Here is a 26,993-nt window from a genome sequence, read left to right as displayed (position 1 = left end):
TTTTAGTAATCGTAAAAGGTTGATAAGAGTTTCCTATGCTCATATTGTACCAACGTTACTCGGATTAAAATATTAAATAATTAACAAAATTATAATAATTCAGTGATATAGGCATTCTTCATAGAGATAAGATAGAAGAGTAAATGGTGCTTCAGCAAAATATTAATAAAATTATAATAATTCCTATTTCATTACCAAGTGTTGCAGTGTTATAAAATGAAAAATAAAATTGAAATAATTCAATATTACAGCAATTCTTTAAAGAAATTAAGTAAAAGATAGAACAATATCTAAGAAAAATATTAATACAATTGCAAACTCTCCTGTTTCATTATCATACATTAAAATTATAATCTGAAAAATTAATAAAATTGAAATAATTTAATATTATATGAACTTTTTACGAACATAAAATAGAAGATTGAACGATATCTAAAACAAATATTAATGAAACTACAAAAGCTCTTGTTTTATTACGAGATCTAAAGGACATACTGACAAATCACTGACATACAAGAATTACAATATCTTTTATTCTATACTTTACAAAGATTGGCACGTTTCGATGAAAATAACGAAGATTTAAAGCCTCCGAAAATTAACGAAACACTGTGTACAATATTAAATGTTCTTAAGAGATAGAAGAAGTGTAAACTTTTTGCACACTGTGGCTCAAGGTTTACGCTATTCGCGCCATCATAATCGAGCGAACGTCTGCGTAACGCTGAAACGTAACACGAAAAGGAAGAGATATGGCAATGAAGACGTCGCGAAATTTTAATATGATACTCGTACACTTGACCGGAGATCGCTATCACGTAGCCGTCTGCAGAGACGAAACAGAAGTTGCTTCAGGGTTAACGACACCGCAGAGTACAGTTGCACAACAGTAACTTTCGTGCAATTTTCATCGGCGAACGTTTCCTCGTCGAACCGATATCGACGGCGTTATCAGTGCTAGATACGTTCGATCGAATTATGTGGGTCGTAAAACATTGATTTTGCAGAAGTACAGTTCAAGTGTATTACTCTCAAGCAGCCGCAGGAAAAATTCTAAAAAACTTAGATTTCATTGCTGTATTCAGAATTGTTTGTAATATTCTAAAACGCCTTAATAAAAAAGAAGAAACTGTTATATCTTACTTGATATCGCGTTTGAAATCGTAAACATGTTTTTCTCGAAACAATATCTCCAAGAATAGCATTAGAAATCTTTTCGATGAGTTTCTTTTTAGCGAACCGATGTTAACTGTACATTTGTGTAAAGAAAATTTCACAATTATCTCAAATAATAATCAAATAGAATAACATGTTATTTCAGATAATATTTCAAATAATATTATTTCAAGAGTTGTGGCAGGTCTGCTATTGTAAGGTAATAGCAATTGTTGAATAAAATATAATATTTAAGGGAAATTGTCGAATAAAAATTTACTTTTATCAATTTTACGTGAATTAAAGGTGAGAAATACTATCGTATGAAAAAATCTGCCTTTAACAATTTAATGTGGGTTGCGGATAATAAATGATATTGTACGCACGATATCTGAAATACATATATGAAAGTATCGGAGACCCATATGAATATCTCCAATGCAAATATAAATCGGAAGGTTCTTCGACATTTTGCCAATAGAGAAATCCCAATTCCGAGATATTGACAGCTCGAAGTTGAAGGTTTAACTTCCGGATATGCAAGTTAAACCCAAGTCTGCTGAGTCAGTTTTCTCTTAAAGTAGTCAGCTTCAGCGACCGACGTATTTTTCCATTTCTTACACGGTACTTCGACGATGATAACTCGAAATTTTAATAATCTTAACAATTTTAAATAAAATAAAAATTTAATAATCCTAATAGTGATGGCAACAAATCTTACCATTAAATAATTTAACGTACATGATTGGCTATTCTTTAAATAAATGACATCTAATAGTAAGCACTTATGCTTAGTGTTATTATTATATAGTGTGAATAGTGTGAATAGTGTTATATAGTGTGTACTATTATATAGTGTGAATTCTGTTAAGTATATCGAATAATCGAGATCCATTTTTAGAAAGTCGAATCTTCGATTTCAGAATTGTAATGGTTACGAAATATCGGTATGGAAGATGTCGTGAGTGGAAGCAGCGACTGGAATATAGAGGAATGGCATTAAAAATTGAAAAGACACAAAGGAGGAAGAAGAGAAAATGAACCTGAAGGGAGCAGTAAATAAAAAAGAAGCATATCAAATAATAAATTACATACATAAAGAGAAAAAGGTAAGTAAAGCGAAGATCCAAATAACATGGTGTAACCTAACATAGTATAGCGTAACGCAGAGTAATATAATGTCATAAAATGTAGTATAATAATAAGATACAATACGACATGGTATAATGGGCTACAGATTGTAGGTTTCGCCTAGAGAGAGTGAAAAGGAGAATGATAGTAAAGAAACCAAGTCCGAAGTCTTTTATGGCTGCAAGGCTGAATGAAAGACTATAATAATTAATAATAATGCCTAAGAAATAAAAAAGTTTCGACTTGTAAAATGGCAAAAATAATTTTAGGAGATGCTGATGAGAGTAACGTAATAGAAAACTATTTGTAAGCCAAACGTAGTGCAACAAAATATTATTAATATAAAATTTTATTTTTATTATAAAATATTTTTATTTATTATATTTATTATAAAATATTATTATTAATTATTTCGTTTTATAGTTTATTTGTGCCTTCAATGAAACTTTTTCTTTAGCTTTATGAGCAAAGTTACAAAAAAAAAAGGAAAGGGTTCGGGACATTGACCTCGTGTAGTTCTCTGTATTTCGAAAAATGATGAAATTAAAGAAAAGGAAACGTGTATTGTATAAGGTGCTCGCCGAAGAAAACTTCGTGTTTAGCATTGTGGCACGTTGGGCTGTTGGAATACCGTACTTACAGGCCCGGCAATTATCCACATTTAACCCTATTACGCGGTTAATTAGGACGTTCTCTCTACGTCTCCTTATGGGACACCATAAATTGCATCTACTTCCTTCCGCGCTTTAATGAGCTGATGGAGCCTAATAATCGGACACACTGTCTGATGTAAAACCGTCCACGCTAATTAAAAACATTACCCAAATGACCCCGCCGACATAAACTATAGATTAATGTAATTTGTAATTCACTCGCAATCAGTGTGTACGTGTTTTATCGCGTCTTAGATATCGCAATAAATTGACCACAACAATATGTTTTGACATAACATCGCAAACATGTTCGTTGATCTGAATTCGTAAATACCAAAATAAAATTCAAACTCTAACTCTAAATGGTACACAGCATTGTATTATACCGTTCGGAAATACGAAAGCAATTAAATAACATAATTAACGATTATCTTAAGGAGGAGATCCATGCGGAACGTTCGAACGAGAGGCGATATCTTGTAATTTTTTTTATAACGTAAGACCTTGATGAAATTTATCGCCGCTCGGCACATGTGTTCTTTAACATTTCCAGAATATAAAATGTTTCTTTTTCGTTATATTTCATCGACCAGCTATAACAGTTACGGTCCCCGTCCAAAACAAAAGAACATGAAACCGGTCGCCTTGACCGGTTCGGCGGGTTCCGTGTTAAACACATCGCTAACCATGCCAAGAAAGAAAGTGTTCAATTAACTTTGTTGGGGCTCGTAATTAGCGACCGCCGAAAGAAAAAGATTTTCCCCGAATAATTACGGGCCTTCCGAGGAACCGAGTAAATTACAGCCCGCGTCGGCGCCGGGGTCTCAAGTTCGCGAAGAAAAATTGGAAACGATGAGGAAGCCGTTAATGGTTATCGATCGAGCCGCGGATAGCTGAACGCAAAATGCAAAGAGCGTGGAATCGACCAGGGAAATCAGCACCGGCCACGATTTATGCACTCTCTGCACACCGGATCGCGGTGCTGAGCTCCACGATCGATATCGCGGACCAGTTACACGATTGCGTTTCTCCTCGCGTTTTATCCAAGCATTACGCGCATAATCGTATGACATACAACGACCCGGGTCGCATGCTATCGTGTACCACCGTACACCAACAAACTGGTACACGCGCAAGCTCCCAGCACCGGGAAGACATAATGTATTCAACACGTGTCTAAGCCGCGATACGGTATACACAAGATTGCTGGGAGAACTCGTTCGCCGGAAACTTTTGCAGTCGGCAACGCGCCAATAAAACTGTCGAAACTGCCTAACAATTAAATCAACATCCCTTCCCGGCGATTTTGATTGTCCGAGGAGCTCCGCGATAACTAGACTGCGACTATGTGTGCACGTTCCACCGTTTTAGACGCTGATTCATAAGTAGGCTGCGGATCTTCATGCAAAATTATGATTTTCTGCATCTGTTGGGTTGGCAACTAAGTAATCGCCGATTTGTTCAATGAAATAAAACATTTCTTTTTACTTGGAACGAAGTTTAATCTGTAATGTATTTTCCATTTTGTTCGATTACCTTTCGCCGTCTCTCTGACAACTTGAAAATTCCACGCTCGTAGAAAGTCTGATCCTTTTCGGCCAAAAGACTGAGTTAAGTGAGATTTTACAGCGTCATCATCATTAAAAGTTTTAGCACGAAGGGAGTTGTCCAGGGATCGAAATAAGTGGTAATCCGATGGCGCGAGATCGGGGCTATATGGTGGGTGTAACATCGATTCCCAATCAATATCCATCAATTTTTGCCGAGTGGACAAAGAAGCGTGCGGCCTAGCATTGTCCTGCTGGAAAATGGCACCTTTACGATCGACCAATTCTGGTCGCTTTTCCTTGACCGCTGCATTCAATTTGTCCAGTTGCTAACATTTGCGGATAATCAAAAATAACATAATAATAATAATAATAATTTTATAACATAACATTTACGGATATCATAAAAATGGGAGTGAGAGACATCTATAACTGAAATCGGTAATTACTTAGTTGCCAACCCAATAATTACGAGCACCGACAGACCCTTTTGCAGATCCTTCTTTAATCGTTGTTTTCAGCCAGAGTTGGGCAAATTTGCCAATTTCATTTGCAAGATTGACGTATGAAATATCAATTGTATAATATACAACAGACGAAAGAGAAGCAAAAATTATTTGTTATTTGTCGTTCGATAAAATTCAAATAAAAGATGGTGGTTCACTTGCAAATAAGAGATAACTAAATTATTTATAGAATTGTTTCAATGATTTTTTAATCGATTCAAAAATGTAATTATCATTTGCGAATAAAACATTGATTTAATTCGTAATTTGTTATTCATTGCTGAAAATAAAATTTGATTTTAGAATTCAGGGAAAGACAAATAATAAATAATTTTTGCCTCTCTTTTTCTATTTTATTTCAATAAAATTTTTCTGCAACATTTTTCAGCTTTAACGTAAAAAAAGATCATCCCCTTATCTCGTTCCTATCAAAAATTCTTTGATTTGTACACGAGCTTCGTCACTTTGCTCTACTGTGCGGTGTTCTTCCTTGCAACCGCAGATACAACTTTTATAATTACCGCCTAATTGGAGTTAAATTTGTCGACTCTGCTTACTTTTTAATTAACGAATTTTTGCTTTCCTTTGTATTTTTATATTAACACGTTCCGTGCCACGTGTACCATCGATGGTACACGCTTGCATGTTTACTTAGTGAACTGAACAAATTGTTTACAAGAAATTTAGAACCGAAGAATTTCCACCGCAAGAATGGGCGTTGATAAGTTTTTGTTACGTTGTTATGTGTACGAGAATTAATAATTGCACGTAATACATCAAGTTTTAGTAAAATATCAAAGTGTGAAGATTCGAGTAAAAAAAGCTCGGCACGGAACGTGTTAATCATTACATTCTTCCATATGATAAATTGAAAAAAAACTTTGTATTGTGTAGTACAGTTTCCAAAGATATGCGCGTAAATTTTTAGTCGGGTCTTTGCGACCCGAACACCGTTAGTCTAATTAGGAGGATTAAATTCTTCTCTGATGTATTAGATTTCACGCACCAATCTTCGTCATAAATGCAGCAAACCCGCAGATTATTCATAAGTAGGTCCAAACAGTATCTTGGGAAAGTGCAGATTTTAATCTCTTATTTCAGTAAATTGGTGTTCGTTTACCTGCGCGTGAATACGATTGTTTTCTAAATTCATTCATTGTTTAAATGTACGTTTATGTTTCTTTTTTACAATCTCAACCGAAATAGGACGCCCTGTATAAGGTAAAAGTACCTATTATGAAATACCGACCCAATTAGGACCTCTTCTTGAAACAATAACACTAACAATAAAATAAAAATTAGATAGAGCACATGGAAACGGATGTAAAAAATCATATCCATATTTTTGAATATTACTCTCCATAAATTCACTCACACAAATACCGATATGTTACAGTCAGCTGCGAAAAAGATGTTTACTCGAATACAGGTGTTTCTCAGCAAGAACGTACTCTCTTCCATATTGTTTACTTCAATCTTGTCATTGTCCCGATTTATGGAACAGCTGGCATCAATGTTTCATATTCAACGTCCCTATTTTGGATTTCAATGAAACACAGGGACAGGATACAAGTACGATGTTGCATAATAGGTACATGCTCGTACTTTACTAGTTAGCTCGTGTTATTATTTATTCATATCAAGTAAATATTTCCAAGTTCATTATGTCAGATAACGTTAGAAACGTCAATTTATTAAACAGTAATATTAATATTCAACAACAACCACTTGCAAGTTGTAAAAAGATTGATGATAATCTTCTACGCCCTGAAAAGCGTTCCATAATATTGTAAATTCTCCCTAATTAACTCTCAGCATGGAAACAAAAATGTACAATTTGGGAAGAGGAGATACGATTATAGTCGTTGGCAATCGGTAACTATAAAAACGAGCTACGAGGCTCGAATGATCGTATCTTCTCTTCCAAAATTGTCCATTTTTGTGTACAAGCTGAGCGTCGATTAGGGAGAATTTACTGCATTCCTATTTTCTTCTGTGTACAAGCTGAGGGTCAATTAGGGAGAATTTACTGTAGATACAGATCACAGTTATGATAACCAAAAGATTTTCGATTATAATAATTTCTTAGAAGAAGAAGAATATTAATATTTATTGTGTGCCTACGTTTCCTTAAATACTTAAATATCGCGAGGAAAAGAATGAAATTTTATTCCAACTTCAAAGAACGGAATAACATTCATACTTAACACTATGCCGTCCGGTGGCCATGCAAAACTATCTGTTGTATGTCGGTGGTACCACTTTGGTGCCATTTTAAAAAACTGAAATAACATTTGAACTATATTTCTTGGGTGTTAAAATGCAGCAAACTAACTATAGCATTGTGCTTATTTAAGTAAGAATTAAGTACGAAAATTCTTGGATGACATATCTCAATTTTAGGAATTTATATTACCGCCATCTTCGAAATTTTCTTTTTTTTATCTAAAATTTCCAAGCTATTATGCCGACGTCAAACAAAAGAATCATATCTCAGATCTGCGGACGGCATAGCGTTAACAGGTTCTTACTAGAAATCTTTATCACGAGTTAGACTCGTTGAAGCGCGTTAAGTGGTTAAAGAAAAAATGTGTGCCGTAAATTGAAGAGAAGCGAAAACATCGAATTTAAAAATTTTGTTCGAAGCTGTCGTTTAACCGCTCCGGTAGAGGTTTGGCGTTCGAAATAAAAAAAATGGAAATAATGAACGTGCGACAACGAGGATGCGTTGCGTGTCGTCGAGGGGTTAAAAAACTCGTTTGACGTTGGCCGTCGCACGGAACGGTCGTTGTCGAAAGTGAAAAGCACTAGCCGACGACTACTCCGGTGATCGAGAGGGAGAGTTTGATACAGCCGAAGCGAAGCACGATTCGCAGTTAGGAGGAGACGATAACATCTCGAGACATTCCTGCTGCACTCAGACGGCACTCGAAAGCGTAGCAACAACGATGCCTGATGTACGAATATCTTGGTGCGTACGACCTTGAAGAGGGCGAGCCAAGATTAACGCGAGACGAGTTAGCCAAGGTCCCGCGTTTGCCGGCAACTCGCGAACTGGTCCCCGGGCTTTTTCCATGTTCCTCAGGTGTTAACTCGTAATTATTCAACGAACCCGGTTCCGAGCCGGATAAAAGCGCTCATTTGCGGATACGACAGGGTTTAAGCGGCGTTGTAAAACGATTCATGAACATAAATTCGTGAACGTTGAACCCGAAGTCTGCGTGCGCGCAGTTTCGCGGGACCATACAGAGACAAGTTTAGAGACAATGTAAGAGCAGTGAGAACGACGGCGATGTCTACCTTGATTTTAAACGATGGAAAATATTTAGCCAGTTAGCTGTATTCGACGAGTATACTCGTCGTAACACAAAATGCTGTCATTTCTTCACGGCGAGTATAAAATTGTAATAATACAAAATGTTGACATTTCGTTCATGACGAGTATACTCGTCGTAACACAAAATGCTGTCATTTCTTCACGGCGAGTATAAAATTGTAATAATACAAAATGTTGACATTTCGTTCATGACGAGTATACTCGTCGTAACACAAAATGGCGTCATTTCTTCACGGCGAGTATAAAATCGTAATAATACAAAATGTTGACATTTCGTTCATGACGAGTATACTCGTCGTAACACAAAATGCTGTCATTTCTTCACGGCGAGTATAAAATCGTAATAATACAAAATGTTGACATTTCGTTCACGACGAGTATACTCGTCGTAACACAAAATGCTGTCATTTCTTCATGGCGAGTATAAAATCGTAATAATACAAAATGTTGACATTTCGTTCACGACGAGTATACTCGTCGTAACACAAAATGCTGTCATTTCTTCACGGCGAGTATAAAATCGTAATAATACAAAATGTTGACATTTCGTTCACGACGAGTATACTCGTCGTAACACAAAATGCTGTCATTTCTTCACGGCGAGTATAAAATCGTAATAATACAAAATGTTGACATTTCGTTCTTGACGAGTATACTCGTCGTAACACAAAATGCTGTCATTTCTTCACGGCGAGTATAAAATCGTAATAATACAAAATGTTGACAATTTCGTTCACGACGAGTATACTCGTCGTAACACAAAATGCTGTCATTTCTTCACGGCGAGTATAAAATCGTAACAATACAAAATGTTGACATTTCGTTCACGACGAGTATACTCGTCGTAACACAAAATGCTGTCATTTCTTCACGGCGAGTATAAAATCGTAATAATACAAAATGTTGACATTTCGTTCACGACGAGTATACTCGTCGTAACACAAAATGCTGTCATTTCTTCACGGCGAGTATAAAATCGTAATAATACAAAATGTTGACAATTTCGTTCATGACGAGTATACTCGTCGTAACACAAAATGTCGTCATTTCTTGGTAACGAGTACACGTGTCGTAATACAAATTCATGACGAAAATACTAGTCATAACAGAAAATCTTGTTATTCCTTTATGACGTATGTATGTTCTATTTCTGAATAATCAATATACGCCATTATGTAATCATTGTATCGTACCGTCGTTCGTCGTTTGTAGATTGTTATCGGTACGCTGTCTTCGTTATCATTCGAGTTCGTTCATCTCCGTTAAATGTTTGTTTTTTTTATTCAATTACACTACGCAAATTCTGTCAGTAACTTCAATTCAGGGTGAGGCAACATTTTATTCGAATAACGTATAAGAGATAAAGATTAACGAATTAAATTTTATTCGACAATAAAAATTAATAATAAAATAATAAATAAATAATAAATAAATAGATATATTCATTCGATAATAATACTCATTTATCTGAAGGTTCGAATAAGATTTTGTTTGAATCAGAACCCATTCGAATTAGAATTTATTTGTACTGGAATTCATACGGCAAATAATTAATTTCAATAAAAATGATAGAATACAAAGTGCTTTTTTTTCATAGTTTATCGATAGTTTATCTTCCACATTACTTGTTCCGATTATTCGCATGATTATCCGAACAATTTTACAATCTATATTTGAATAATTTATGATGAATAGGCTACGGACCTTTGTGCAGATTTATTTATTTATGCAGAAAAACGAAAATAATAGAAAAGTTTCTTATAATGAAAATGAAATTCAGATATTTTGTTAACTTTTATTCATATACATAATTTCTTCCTCTTTGGAAATTCACGCCATAAATGCATAAAGATCCGCGGTCTAATGATGGATAATTGTTATTCAAATAGCACATTCGATCAAAAAGATTTCATTAATTATCTTAGACAAATATTTACTCTCGAAACAGTTCGAATAATATCCAACTCTGCGGTAACTTGAATGATAAGCACGTTTTCATAATCGACCTTTTTCGTCGAAATTAATCGAACAACTGTTACTTTCGATCTCTGGTTCGAAACCAAAAGAAGCAGCGTTCGCTGGCCGATCGAACCCAGCCCGTACACTGTCATCGTGAACGATTCCGTTCTTTCTTATTCGTATCTAAATGCCAGTCAGAAGGAATCTCTCGGAGATCGTTCGATCTTCAGAGCCACGAGGATCCCACGAAGGAATCGCGAAAGGCCATCGTGAAAGTGTTCTGCCATCCGCGATATATGTACTTGCTGCTCGCGTGCACGTGTGAGTGAACGTTAGGCCAGCGTGCTGCTGTCGTGAAACGAAAGCGAATCGTCGGCAGACGTCAGGAAAAGGTAGAGAGCAGCAGCCAGCCAAAAGGTTCCCCATCTCCGGCTTTGTCTATCCTCTTTTTATTCTCGAATCGAATCGATGATAAATTCACGGAATCGCTTCGTTGCCCGTTGCAATCGAATCCTACGCGCACCATCGCGCAATAATCTCACGGGCTGCGGTGCTTTTGTAGTGTAAATGTTGCTTCTGGGTGGGCGTTGCAATTTTCACTTGTTTTTTTTAAATCAAAGATATATTTGTTTCTATGAACATTGATTCTTTTTTGTGCGGCCCGCCTAAAGTTAAGCATTGTTTATTTGGCCCAAGTTAGCTTTTGAGTTTGACACCCCTGCTTTACACTCTAGCGGCGACTCTAAGGCTCCATTAAAAATTGTTGTATCAGGTTTGAAAGCAATTGTCACATTATCAAATGTCTTTACATTTAAAAGAAACTGTTGAAAGTATAATTGTTGTATGAGCGACGAAATTCGATTTGAGGAGAGACGGTGAGAGGAGAGATCAGCTGGCGCGAGACGGCCGAGCTTGCCTCTCATTGGTCGCTGTTTTTGTGACCAAGTTACTTCAAATGATTTCAGGTATCATCCTCTTCCGGATGTTAACATAATTATGGGGCACCCAGTAAAATCGAGATACCATAAGTCGGCGGAGCTATTTTGGATTTCGAGTTAAGATTGCTTCGACTGCAAAGGGTTAAATCATAAGAAAATCTTAAAGATCTCTAATTCCCATTATCGTTGCAGGTAACACCGTGAACGCCAATTATCCGGTGAGCCTGGACGCAGAGGCAGGAACGGAGATACGCGCAGAGAATCTAATGTTAAAAAAGGAAAAAAAAATCGTCAGTGTACTTTGAACCTTCCGAGCAACTAACCTCTGACTCGAGATACCGTGCTCCTTTGGCGCCCACGGTGCTCCAGCGAGCATCCTGTCCAGATTTTCTGACTCGAGACACCGTAACCCTTTGGCGCCTACGGTTCTCGCCGACTTGGAAACACATCCTCTCCGTTCCTTTACTCCTTTCCTGAAATCGAGGTCTACGAAGACCGGAGATTTCACTTCGACCGTACCTCCACGTACAAACGCAATATGTACTCCCGATTACATTTAACCTCGGGGGTGACCGCGCTGCAATATTTATTCACTCAATAAATTCTTATAAGATTTTTAAAATTTATTCATACCTTTATAACTTTTTAACAGTATCAATAATTATTTATTTATTGAAAATATAAATAACCTTTAAGAAATGGTAAAAGTTATGAGAAATTCAGAATTAAAAAATATTAATAATTTAAAAATTAAATTTAAATATTAAATATTAATAAATATATTAATAAATAATTATTAATATTGATAAATATTAATAAATAATTAATATTAATAAATATTAATAAATAATTATTAATATTAATAAATATTAATAATATTAAATATTAATAAATATTAATAATATTAAATATTAATAAATATTAATAATATTAAATATTAATAATTTTAATATTATTAGAAATTCGCTAAATAAACACGCCGCGAAAACACTGCTCACGCTTCGATGTCGAAACGAATTCGGAGCTGTCACTCTTTGGCTTTCTTTGGAATTTTCTCGTTTGTGACTTGAAATTTTCTGAAGTTCAGTAAATTCTCCCTAATTATCGCTGAGATTGTACACAAAAATGAACAATATGGGAAAAGGAGATACGATCATTCGAGCCTTGCGGCTCGTTTTTATAGTTATCGATTGTCAACAACTATAATCGTACCTTCTCTTCCCAAATTGTCCACTTTTGTTTCTAAGCTAAGAGTCAATTAGGGAGAATTTACGGTATTATGGAACGCTTTTCAGGGTGTATAAGATTGTCATCAATCTTTTTACAGCTTGCAAGTGGCTATTGTTGAATATTAATATTACTGTTTAATAAATTGACGTTTCTAGATAACGTAATGAACTTCGACTCTCAAAAGAACTTGTTAGATTACATAAATCTGAATAATTTCATAGATTATAAATGAGATTATTCTAGTTTCCGAATAATCGATCCTTTAAGAAATTCTTAACTCTTCATCTTCAATTTGAATAGAACTATTAAAACTGCCAGTAAATGAACAGTTACCATGTCTCATTTTAAAATTGTTAACAATTGAAGTCCATTGAGGTTCAACTCTTATGCCTAATCTTGTAGAAAAATGTCACAATAAGGCCCCCACTGATGCTCAAGTTGTATCCTACCTTATTTAATACAAATAATGTATCACAATAATGGAAGTTCCAGTAAATAATATTGCTGCAACTTCGAAGCAAGCTCGCGGAGAAAGAGATTACTGAGTTCAGGAAAGCCCGGTACCAAGTTGAAAAAATAATCTTCATCGGCAGGATCCCGAGAAAGGAGATCTGGAGGAAGTCAGAGGCTTTGGACGAAGTTGGTAATGCGAAAAGTGTCTTGCCCGGAACAAGACGCGATTGCCAGCTTCGGGCACGAACTCTAAAAGGCAGTGAACTTTCCCAAGATGATCCAATTACTGGTGACTCGGCTCGAGAAAGAGATATTCCCGAGTGCTGGTTCACCGCAGACGTCCGTAAGTCTTCGATTAGAGACAACACACTATCGCTGCACCGTAACCCTTTCGAATTTAGCATGGTGGCCAGAATGAACATTATTGGATCCCGAAGTGTCGGAAGTTTTAACAAGCGGTGTCGCCTAAACGCCAGAGACAGTCGACGAAATCTCTGAAACCCATGATCCCACACTTTTTGCAAACTTTCGTCGATTTATAATCGCAAGTTGTGTGCTTCTTCAACATCACACATTTTTTTGTAAACTATATAATTTTTATTTAAATTCAAGTATAATTTCTATTAAGCAAATTTATTGTAATTCAAATATCTAGCAAATCCTCTATTACGATTAAAATTTCTATTTAAAAATCATTGCAAATTTTAAGAAATCTATTATAGTTAAATTTCACGTCTACTTAAATCTAATTATAATTCTAATTTCTGTTAAATACATATTACAGTACAACTTTCTATTAAAAATCTATTATAATTAAAAAATTCGACTTAAAGTCTATTATAGTTTAAATTTCTATTAAAGAATCAACCGTAATTAAAAAGTTATTTAAAATTTCTTGTAACTAAAATTTCTGTTAAAAAATCTACTGCAATTAAATTTTACCCCCACGTAAATCTAATTATGATTGTAATTTCTATTGGAAACATATTACAATTCAAGTTTATGTTAAAAAATGTTGACATAATGCCATTATTTGATATTATGCCATATATGTTTAAAGACCATAATTTTGTATTTTGCCTGGCGATCATGATAAATATAATGCATAACTAATAAATACATAATGTAAAACATGATTTAAGAAACACAGTATTTTCTCGTGACAATATTTTTGATTATATTCTACAACTGCATAAGTTGCATTGTTATAATACAACACAATTGTTCTATAATGTAATACATACCACTAAAAGTATCTTCCTAGTCGCTGAAGATAAATAAAGCTAAATAAAAGGATCAGCTACATAAGAATGAATTGTAAATATTATATAGCTAATCTGGATTGTTTCGAAGTAGCTCAGGAAAATCGAAGTTAATATCACCGATAAAATTAGTAACACGTTCACGAATCCAATTACAACGTTAATCTGATTTGCATGCGTCTGAATGCGATCTGTGCATTAAGTGCACGCACTCTGTCCGAACATTTTATATGCAGAAATGATTTCGTGTAACAGGCTCACTGTGAATTGCTTTGGACGGGTTTGTCACGTCAATCAATTGCCAGCGCAATTGGTTAAGTCTGTTTCTTCTCTCGACCGTTAACATCTAACGCTGAAAAAAGTATCGTTTAGCATACTCTGTCGTTCTTGAAAGCCATTTGTCCCGCTTATCTCGAACGAACGTATGTACACAACAGATTTGAGTCGACGCTCTCAATCGATGTGGTTTCCCCGTTTTATTTTCTGTGTGTTCGATCGAACCGTGGAACGGAAAAATATGGAGGTCAAAAGGGGGCCAGAGTCGAACGTCCATTGTTCCGATCTCGAGACTAAAAGGTGTCGGGACAACTTGTGTCGAACCAGTTTCACGCGTGCAAGGCATTGTCTCGATCCTACCGAAAGTAGGACAAGTTTATCGGGTGTCGTGATACCAGTTTAGGCGAACAGTTATGTATTTGAACCCGTTGTGGCCGAGCTTCGCGTTTTAATTCGCGCTGCTGTTCTCTCATCTGCTTTTATTGTAATAATTTCATTACAGACAATGTTTACCTAAAAAATTTAAAAACTTGGGCTTTAGATAAAAATCAAAACCTAGCGAGACATCAAATTTTTTCTTCTACGAATTTTTGCATTGCACACAAAGCTAAAATGATATTCTTCGATCAAAAATCGATCGTTTAGATGACATTCGAGGTTTTGAAATTATGAACTCAGATTTTACAAAAGAATGTGTTTGATTTGAAAACAGGTGAATATGACCTGCAAAAGGGTGCATTTGGATAAAAGTGAATACGATGTGTGCAAAAGGGTGCATTTTATTTGGATAAAAGTGAATGTGATGTGCAGAAGGGTGAATTTTATTTGCAAAATGATGAACATGATTAAGAGAAAAATTAATTAACCAGTTAGCTGTTCAAATCTCTTTGTAAAGTGTGTAAATTACCGTAATTATACCGTACATATTTAATTGTCTTCATATTTTGTTTAAATACGACACTTATATTAATATATATTATATATATAAATATAATATATAAATTATAAAATTTATAATTTAGTAAAGATTATCAAAATATATTTCCGTCTAAACCAGTCAGCTGTTTTTGACTTATTCGCCACGAAGAAATGGCAACATTTTTTCTTACGACGAGTATACTCGTCTAAAAAAGTTAGCCGATTGAGAATGAAGAAGGTTGTATATGATCTACAAAAGGATTAGTGCGAAAAGGTGAATATGTGGGCTGGTGTAAAAGCAATATACACCGTCTCCAATAAGGATACAAACTACATCCAGCTAGGCTCACCTAATACCAAAATGTATTTGATTACCATAACGAATGAAGAAAGTTACATTCCGCGAACGCACACAAGTGAAATGATTCAATTATAACCGTGCACGAACGTGTCACGCAATACAAGCTTTTACTTCTGAAATCGAACTCTTGTGGATACTGTCTACGGATTAATATATCAGTTTTGAGTGAAACGATGCAACTCGCCATTTCCGAGCGGTAACGATGACGCGTGGGTAATGGAAAATTAGTTCCAGCGCCAAGATGCTGCCATAAATAAAAATCGTTTTCTCTGCACTTGCGTGAAACAACCGCTCGAACGCAAGATAACTCTTCTATCCGAGTTATCAATCATTTTCTATTTCCGATTATCAATCATTTCCTATTGTGCTGTTTGAAGGAGCAAATTAACGAGGAAGTGGTTCGAAGGAACTGGGGATAATAAGATTGCAAAACTCTGGCGATCCATCTATTAACTTGTTCAGCGGTTTCCTCGCGTTTCATTGACCTTTCATCGTTTTCTTGGTCATGAGAAAAATCGGACTCATTGTGGCGTAGACATGGAAGAGTGTTTGACGTTAAACCGTGTTCCCAGGCTGCGAGGCGCGTATGTAACGGTATTGTGTAATGACTTACACGTGAGTCGGCGCGATAAACGCCAAGACCGAGCTGAAATGACGGTTTAATTATTCCGCGTTTCGTGTCAACTCGACGATGAGCTATAAAATTCCATTAACGTTATCGTTTCTCTGGCTTTAATGGACATTTCAATGGTTGTCGCGCCTGTATGTAAGGAGAGCTCGATTATTTTATTTTGGATAACAGTTTCGGAAGTTGTCGCATAATATTGATACAAATAAATGATTGCAGTGAGAATGAAATTGCTGTCGTTTCTAAGACGTTTTTTAAGAAACTCTCATTCATTGATCTCCGATCTTGAAAGTAGTATTGTAAAAAACTGCCGAAAGATAAAGTGATAACAGTCGAATCGCGGACATTTTCCACAAAAATATGATGTACCTTTAAAGAGAAATTTTAAATAATAATAGATTTTTAATAGAAATTTAGATTATAATAATAATTACTATAATATATAGATTATAATAGGAATGTGATTAATTATAGTAGATTTTTTATTTAAAATGTATTATAAATTGGTATCATAAATAATTTTTGCTAGAAATACAAATTTTAGTATATTTCTAATGGAAATTTAATTAGAGATTTTTGATTAGAATAGATTTTCCATAGAAATTTAAATGTTAGTATATTTTTAATAGAAATTTAAGTAAAAGTTTTAAATTATTCAAATTATTTCAAATTATTTAAATATTTTATTATTTAGATATTTACAATTATTTGAATATTTAAATTATTTAGATATTTTAAATTATTTAGATATTTTAAATTATTTAGATATTTTAAATTATTTAGACATTTTAAATTATTTAGATATTTTAAATTATTTAAATATTTAAATTATTTAGCTATTTTTTCACGAAAAAATGACGAAAACTGAACATGCTTAGAATTATATGTAATTTTAACTACGTGGAGTTAGGAGTTAATATTCGTCGTTGTTGCAATATCTATTTTTCAGAATATTATTTACTGTCGTTTCTCCAAATAAGCACACAAGCAGTCCGCCGATCACTATGGACTGGATTAAAAATGTCAATATAAACCGGATCATTCCAAACCATCGAACCTTTTTAATCCCGTCACAAGAATCGGGTCTCCAACCACAGTGCGGCAGGCTCGGCTAAAAACCCGCGCAACTTCAATTCTCGTGCTTTCCAAAAAATTCTTCCACGTGCCTGTTCCCAAGAGATCGCAGTTTAGTAAAGCATTAAGAGATCGAGTTCTTTTTTCATCCGCGACATGGGAAAACTCCGTTAACAGAAAGCAGAAAACACACGAGCGAAAACAAAGAGACGTGTTGCCCCATCGTCGATGTATCACGCAACCTGTTTCGAAGAGGACTTCGTTCTATCCTGGGAGGTTCATGAACGACCCGACCACGACTCGACTAACGAGTTTTTATCAAGCTAATAAACGGATCGGCGAAACGATGCTAGTCCTGGTTAAGATGGAGTCTGCAGGACGACGAGGAAATATTCCGGCGCGTCGTGTCGCGTCGCGTCGCGTCAGCGCACAGTAGACTGGAAACCCGTTTCTCGTGACCAAAATTATTTTCACGTTATTACGAGGTTTAAGGTCACGGTATAGCAGGTCATTGAATTCGTCTCGGCACCACCTACAATGTTATGAAGTCAAAAATATATATCAATGATAAAAACATCGAGGTGACTTCGATTATCGGTAACAAAATTCTGTTCCTGAAATTTTGTGCATTAAAATTTGTAGAATAATTAATACCGACGAACATTTGTTGGAAACATTTTGTTATCAGATCACCGGAAATGTGTGAAAAATCATTAAAAGTTTCAGTCCCGCCGCGGTCGCATTGAATCGGTCGCAGAACGGACTAGTAGCGCGGACGACTGCTTGTTAAAATACACGTAGAATTCGGAATTGCAGGAAACCGCGCTTAAAAGTTACGTGTACACGTTAACAATAGTGGAAACTTTTGTACGAACGAAGTCCGATTACTATTACTTTTAATTAATTTCTCACAAGCTTTTGATGAAAACTTAATATCTTTTGTTCACAAGGTACAAATCCTTATGCTAGGGATAAATAACAAAAACATAGTTGCTGATATGTTAAAAAATGTATTACACGCTTCGAACTAGATATTCTATAGGAAATAGCAAAAAGTAATTAATTTCAAGTTTCTATTTGAAGATCTTCTCTTTTAGAAAGAACTAACATTTTGGATTTTGAAGCTTCGATGGGTTCTCGCTTCAAAGAAAAACAAATTTCGTTTAATATAGAAATCGGAAAATTCACTCTTGGCCACAAATTATCTCTTGCAAAGGCTACCATGCAGCGTTCTCCTAGGCTCCGCAGTGCATAAAAACTCAAGTAATTAGAAGCGATCGGGATGCGTAACGACGACTACCAAAAACGAACGGGTGTGGAAGGAATGCGGCCCTCATTAAACGCAGCTTCTGTGTCTGTTTCTTAATCCTCGGATGGCGCATCGTCTGCAAGAAAAAAAAGACCCGACTCGACTTTCCGACTTCCGAACCTGCTTCAGCTCAAATTACTCGCGATTGCCATTTTGTCGACGCTGTTTCGTTTTGGTACGTACGACAACTACACAAATATAGAACACAATTATCTTCAGCTTTTTCCTTTCACGAATGAATGCGACAATTAAATCGTCGAAGCTGATCGAATCGAAACGAGAACGACACATTGTGCATTTATAGAACGACTGAGTAGATAAAAAAATGAAACAGTAAAACCATTGAAAGAATTTCGAAGTACTGTCGTATTATCTTCAATCGCCTAAAAGCACTGGGAAAAGAAATTGATGTGACACTTCTGTCTTGCAATTAATACAGACTACCTTTATTGTGCATAAAAATCCGCAGTCTGGTGATGCGATAATAATAAACACTATACTGTGCTTCTTTTGAAGTATGGCTGAACATGTGTAAGTAGACGAATTTAACCCTTTGCACTCGAACGAGTTATGCTAGCGACAAAGATTTCATACATGATCTACTAAATTTAAACTAAAATTAAGAAAACTTAAAATTAAAATTAAATTTTAAATGAAATTAAAATTTCTTCAAAAACGGTTTTTCTGCTATCAAAGTCTGGGAATAGAAATAAATAAAGATATATAAGAAGCGAAAATTGTCTCGTTTTATCGGGGAAATTAACCCTCAAACGGCGAACCTTTCCGATAAAATAATAATTAGGTATACCTACGATCATTTATCTTTTTATTTATCAATTTTTTTCAACATATTTTCTTATGGTATTCCTTCTAGACACGTTAGTTTTTCTATAGGCTTCGTCGAAACATGTGAAAATTGAAATTAGTTGTCAAAACCTTGACGTTCAGATATCAATATTTCCAGTCTGGGTCCGTGTGGACCCTGAGTTCGCCGTTCGATTGTTAAGGACGAAAAAGTTTCTAATTAACGCAGTTGTGAAAGAAACCGTGGTGCAAGAGGCTAAGAACATTGTTACAATATTTTCAATTTGTCGAAGCTACTGAATAACGAAAATCCATACTTATTTAATTTATGTTTCTTACAAGTGACTGAGGCAATTTTGCATAAAAAACCGCAGTCACAATATTGCAAATTTAATATCTATTATTTAATGTGTAGGAAAACTGAATAAGTGACGCACAAAACTGTGAAGATATAAAAATTTCACAGCATGGTTCCATTTCTGACCCAGTAAAATTGTATTAAAAATAAGAATACATTCTCTTTTAATTTGTTTTCCAAGGAATAATCTCGGAAGGTCTTTATTTCACAATCTGAATAATTTATTGTTCGATTAAATTATTCGAACAGAGATCGTAAAATTATTCGAATAATAATGCGAATAATTATTGACTGTTTCCGTCATTACACAATTTTATGAGAATATATTTACACGAATAAATTCAGAATTAGTTCAGTTTTTACTACTTATAGAATTATAAAATTGCCGGCGACTTCTGCATCCGTGGAAAGATTATTTAGTTATGCATCAACGATCGATCTACGCAATAGTAACAAACTTTCCGTAGTAACATCTAGAAGAAATAAATCGATGAACTATTTCCGTACGAATTCATGTACAAATAAATTTTTATTCAATAGTATAAATATACTACTATATTATTATATAATTATATAATATTACTATATACGTAAATAAATATTTGATAATGTCGAATAACATTTTTTTGTTAATTTATCTCTTACCCGTCATTGGAATCAAATTTCGCCTAACTCTGCCACGTAGATACCGCGAAAAAGGTGTGATTGCAACATAGATGAGTCAAACAGGAATATCTTTCTTTCTTTGATCATTTCAGCAAGTCGAAAATAATACATGCATTTCTTTAAATTCTTTGAATGTTTTCATTGCATAGAATTTAACCTACACTACAGTTCTGTGTTATAAATGCATAAAATTCGCAGTCTAATTATCATTAATTACCGCAGTTGTATCCTAGAATTTCGCGATTATGGCATAGACGCGGCTACTCGATCATTACCCTCCGAGTCAATTAGGATATTAATACATAATCATGCTGCTGCTGTAGCCGAAATCAGGGACGCGTTGTTGAATAATGTTGCCGCACAATTCGTCGATGCAGAAGTTACGGCGCGGCGTGAATCGGGTTTACGCAATCGTGGCCGTATTTTTTCTCATGTTAGGCAAGTCCGATTATATCAGGAGCAATGCGTGCACATTTTGACACGGCTGGGTTGCAAAATCGTTGCTTTTGTCAGCGAACGGAATCGCTGAAGTCCGCGGCGGACCAGTTGCTTCGTCGCGGACCGTAACGAGCTCTGCCGTGATATAATCATTTATGTAATCACGACTTGCGAATTTTCTGATTTCTTCTGCATTATCAGCGCTGCCAGCAGTTACACATTTCAAGGAGCGACTTCGAAAAGTCGATCCACTTTTCACTTCCTTGCAGTTTCATACCTAAGCTCGAATACACCGTCGTCCGTAATACTTGCGCATTTGCAAGTATCGTTCAAATATCTTGCAAATACTTTATGAATTAATTATGTATGTCCAACAAACTCAATGTTACTCTTGAACATTACGAACAATATTTATTAGCACGCCATATTTATTAGCACGCAATATTTATTAGCACGCAATATTTATTAGCACGCAATATTTATTAGCACGCAATATTTATTAGCACGCAATATTTATTAGCACGCAATATTGTTTTAATCGCTTACGTGTGCATTAGCGAAAACGTTTCCCGTCAAAAGAATTTACATCAAATACTTGCACCTTTAAGTGCGTGTATACTTCCACCATTTTCTGTGACAAATTCAAATTTGACGATCGACGACAGCCGCATATTTAAATGTTTCAGAAATGTATGAATTTCTTCTAATCGTTAACAAAAAATTGTCACGTTATCTGTACATTCTCTTGCTTCTTTCTCCATTCAAAATTACGTTCATTACAGTTACAATGAACTATTATACGAAAATATCCATCAAAAAGGCATTTAAATAGTTCGTAAATTTCGTGTAATTTCATAATTTCATAATTTCACTGTAACTGAAAAAGAATACATTTTTTAATGATTATTTAATATTAGCATTACTTTATTAATCTGTTCTACAAATTACATAGTGTCCAGATTTATGCCAACATTAAGTAAAGAAAACAGAAATATTTTAGTTTTATTTTGTGGTAATTCCGCGTACAGAGTTCGGCTAAATTAAATTGTGCACAACTAAACTTAAACGTTGCGGACGTTTTGGTTGTGCACACAAAACTTGAAAATTGTTAAACTGGTAAAATTGATCCTAAAGTCTTCGTCAACAATCGAACACACGCTCTAATTCTTGTTTCCTCGAATGTATCCGTAATATTTACAAATTTTTGATGGAAGATGGCTAATTGTCAGAGCCGTTGTTACCACTATTTTTATAATACGGTAACCTTTCGATGTTACTGGTAAGTCGCCAGCACCAGTGAACTATAAAGGGTAGAAGAACATCGGTTGGTAGCAACGCGAAATGCTTTTAAAGCGAGTAGGTGCCGGATCTATCGATATGAACGCGTACGAGGGCCTTTCGAGCGACTATATCCAGTTGTGTCACGTGCGGGGATACGAGACTGTTTGGTTCGGGACGTGACACGTGCTTTCCTCGCGACGAAAGTATGTCGTGACCAAATCACAAAAGAGTCACACACGAGACAATCGTGACACTAATGGAACGTCGCTCGCCTTTTCTGTCGTCGATACGTTCTTCTTTCGATCGAACATCGTCCTGACTCGCATTCGACAAAAGAACGTGGTAAACAATGCTCGAAAAGTCGAGCAGCATGTTAGAAGTACCAGAGAGACTTTTTACGAAAACTGCAACCACGCTTGATTCTTTTTTTTCAAAAAGTTAACCGCCGCATCGGAGTTCATAAAAGACGCGTAAAATTGGAACAACGTTTTTAACCGTTTAACTGTTTACTAAAGTGAGAAATTATAGTATGTGGTAGACCAAGGATATCAGGATGAACTAAAAAACAAATTCTTTGACGAATAACGATATATTTCTTATCAATTATTTTTTTCATACTATAAGGTAATCACGTAAAATGCATAAATAAAAACACAAAATCTTTTATTTATTAATTCCTATAAAATTTAACAGCGATATAATGATCTTAATTTCAATTCACCTTTGTATAGCAAAATTACAATTTTTGCAAAAATTTTTTCGAGTTGCTAGTAGACGTATCACAAAAATTTTCCATAGAAAATTAAACAACATAAATGTGTTGTACCTATACCGTCGGATTTTATGCATTTGTAACAAAAATGTGTAGGTAGAATACTAAACAGCAAATGCAAGGGATAAATTCGACTATGCTGTTGGGTTATTTTCAACTTATTAAAAATATTAAGAATAAACGTAAATTTGTATTTGACTGTTGTTTGTTGCAATCTCAAAGTAGAGCATTTTTAGTTTGCACGAAAATCCGCGATCTAGTTATAACTAAATGTCTATTTTAAAATGAGGAAAATTACTGACGTGATTTAAAATAACATTTTCCCTATCTCCTTCCTGTGAAATATTAATTAACAGCCGCAGAGAAACATTGCAACAATATACAGAGTGGTCCAGCTAAACATTGTCACCTAAATGTCTCCTCGAATAGTAATATTACAAAAAATGTTTTATATGGAATTTGGCTGGTATCAAGAGACGAATACGATGCAAAAAGTAATCTTTTTTCAATCTTTTCGGAGTTCTCGAAGTCATTGACGTTGATATGCATATAAGTGCATATTGTTTTTATTGTATCGTGTAGCTGACTTGGTTTTGAAATAACCTTTAACTCGAAACATAACGAAACGTGAAATTATCGTTTGTCGGTATCCCAAGATTTGAAATTATCTAAAGAGGACATATCACGGAACTTAATGAAAGGAGAATGAAAACATGTGTAAAGATAGTTTTTGACCAAGAAAATGCAATTCCCTCTTTCATACCGGATGTACGATACTTGCGTGAGCGGTAGATTTTAACGCTGATCACATTTTCAAAGCATTAAAGTTGCGTCATTAGAATTTTTCTTGATTCAACGATCTTTGCTTATATTCATCTAGATCTTATCAATCGAAACGAGTTTCGACACACCTGGCGATCTATCTAAACGAACATGTAACGACTCTGACTTTCAAACAAAAGCAGATTCTTTATCTACAGACCACTGATGATACTATTCAAAAGAAGCGAGAGAGAACTATCTGCAATTGTTGCACATTGCGCGTTAGCATGATCAAAGAGCGTTTATTTAAAAAGCGATGTATAAGACGATTATTAATTTGATTTTTATGATATTTCTTCTTCTCGTTTGCTTGATCGATATGTAATATTCATTGCATGTTTTCGGTAACAGTGATTTCTGAACATAGACGACGATTCGTAAACGCTCGCCAACCCTATCATTCCTACACATGCGACGAAAAAATTCTATCGAAAAGCATCGCACGCTATCGCGCCTCGACTTATCGAAATGAAGCGAAAAGAAACGCGGTCTCCGCGCGATGCTGGGCACAGAAATCCGTGTTGCTTGATTATACCTGCGAATCGCCGTTGCAAATTCACAGCATCCTGCTCGCGCGAAGGTGAACAGGTACCAAAGAGACACTGGAACGAACAACGCCGCGCATTGTGTGTTGACCGCGTACGTTCACTTCGCCGAGGCACAACTCTGCCGGACGATTGGCTTCGAGGAAAAGAAAAAAAAAAGCGGCGAGAAGTTACGATATCGCGTAATAAAAGGATCGCCTTAATGGTCGCTGGCGAGTGTCCAAACAACGGGATTCGAAGCGGCCGGCGAAAGATTTATGGGAAAGTAAAGCAACGAAGGAAACCGCGCCGCCGACAAGCCGGCTGTGATCGACGCGCGTAACGTTTTCTGGACGTCACGGGTTTCCTGGGAACCGTGCCCGTGACTTTTCCCAGGAACAGAGAGCTAAATGATTTTCGATCGTTCGAAATAACGCGACACCGACCGAGAGAAGAGATTCGGTACTGCGGGACCGGGAACGGGATGATCGAGCGAATTTCTGGACGAGGTTTCGAGCGCCCCGAGTGGCAAGGGACGGGGAGACGAGAAAAATGAGTTTCCACGTGTGCACCACCTTGAAATTCAACGGACACGGCAAGGAGAGTGGAAAAAGAAGCAGAAAGAGACGCCGAGCGTGGTCAGAAGCCGGTCGTAAAACCCGTTTTAGCAGTTCGAGGGCCGCGATAGCCCAGTTTCGTGCGCAGAGGGCTTCAACATTGAAATTAGACTACTTCAAATTCGGCTGATCGAGTCGCGCCACTCGTCGAATTTCGATGTACCGGCTGCCACAAAATTGTTTTCGACCACAATTTTTTTTTCGATGTAATTTCGAACGAGCTTGAAGATTACACTCGAATTGCTCGAAGTGTCTCTCGCACGATTTGATGCATCTTTCAAATTCACTAGCGTCTCGGTAAAAATGCGCTACAAAGCGATTCGATCACGTTGTAATTCATAATTCAGATCTCCAAATCATTAAATTACGATGTAATTCGTAATTGGAATTTGAGAATTAAGACCACATTGCGATGCAATTGAATTAAAATTACGGATTAAAATATAATAAATTAATAGTTAATAATAGATGAAAATACGCGGAAGGAAAACATAAAAATGTATTTACACTAGTTCTATGTTCTGGATTGTAACTTGAAGAACTGTATTTTAATTACATTGTATTTCAATTGCATTGTATATTAATTGCATTGTATATTAATTGCATTGTATTTTAATTACATTGTATATCAATTACATTGTATTTCAATTATATTGTGTATCAATTACATTGTATTTCAATCACATTGTACTTCAATTGCATTATGTATCAATTATATTATACATCAATTACACACACACATTGCATTACATTGCATTTCAGTTGCACCGTATTTCAATTATACTTCTGATTATAAAATAATTAGCAATTGAATCAACTAAAATCTAATTAAATAACAATGAATTACGAGTGATGAATGAACAATGTAAACAAATTGCGAAATTGAATTACAATGTAATTAAATTAGTACGATACTGATTACAGCACTATACATACGTGCTGCTTGCACTTGAAATTAACCATTTTGCATATTAAATTCACTAATTTCTAATTATTTGTAATAAAATGCATATACCAATCATTTAATAAATAATTATTGAAGCTTAATGGAGACCAACTGTTCCTAATGATACTTATAAATATATATGTACGTTCATATTAACAATTGAATAAAAAAACAGCCAATTTTAATCGGTGAAAGGGTTAATTTTACTTGCAAATATGCAAATGAGTGAATTTGTCTTCGAAAGGAATGAATAAAATCGTGCAAAAGGATGAATAAAATTTTGCAAAAGGTGTAGTAATAAAAGGATTTTATTCTACAACAAACATTTAACGTATCTTTACGAGAGAAAATTTCTCTGACAAGAAACGAGATTACGTATAAGAATTTACGAAACGTATATAGCAAAATGCTGACAATAAACCCTAATAAAAATCAGTATGTTAGGACTCTTGAGAATGATCACGCCTTTCAGACTTGACTCAACGGAGACGAGAAGCCACTTATTTACTTGACAGCATTCATCGAAATTGGAGTCTAAAAACAGGTGTACATGATTTATAAGCTCGTCAACGTGGTTTTAGTTCTTAAAAATAACTTTTCCATCCGAACGTTGGAAATCGTTCAAACGGTTATAAGCAACAGCAGTTTCGAGGCACGATTGGAACAATCTGTTAAATAGCCAAAGATTATGAACGATAATTTGCCAAGAAGCCTTAAACATCTGTTTCGAAGTGCAGATGATCTGCATGGATATCGACGACCTCTTTAGCGTTATCGGTAAAACCGACCTTACGAAACCCCGGGAAAGCAGCGCTCGCGTGGGTGAAGATAATTTACCGCGATAGTTCCGTCCAGTGAGAACGGAAGGGAGATCTATAACCGTATCAACGTATTTTAGATCTGGTTGAACTTGATAATGCTACCGTTCTGTTACAGATGGCTCATGAACAACGGCTGCATCGCACAGTGCGACGCTTATATGAGCATCCGGAACAAAAAACATAACTTCGAAGCTAATCGATTCTCGA

General features: G+C 35.4%; 1 protein-coding gene across 8 annotated transcripts in view; it reads right to left on the bottom strand.

Moving 5' to 3' along the window:
* The window catches only part of ssh (Protein phosphatase Slingshot), a 176,091-nt gene that overhangs the window by 77,716 nt on the left and 71,382 nt on the right, over positions 1–26,993 (bottom strand). The window lies entirely within an intron of this gene.

Source organism: Megalopta genalis, chromosome 10 (assembly GCF_051020955.1).
Source record: "Megalopta genalis isolate 19385.01 chromosome 10, iyMegGena1_principal, whole genome shotgun sequence".
NCBI classification, from domain to species: Eukaryota; Metazoa; Arthropoda; class Insecta; order Hymenoptera; family Halictidae; genus Megalopta; species Megalopta genalis.
Note: the sequence above shows the minus strand (reverse complement) of the source record. Positions and strands in the feature narration are given on the sequence as shown.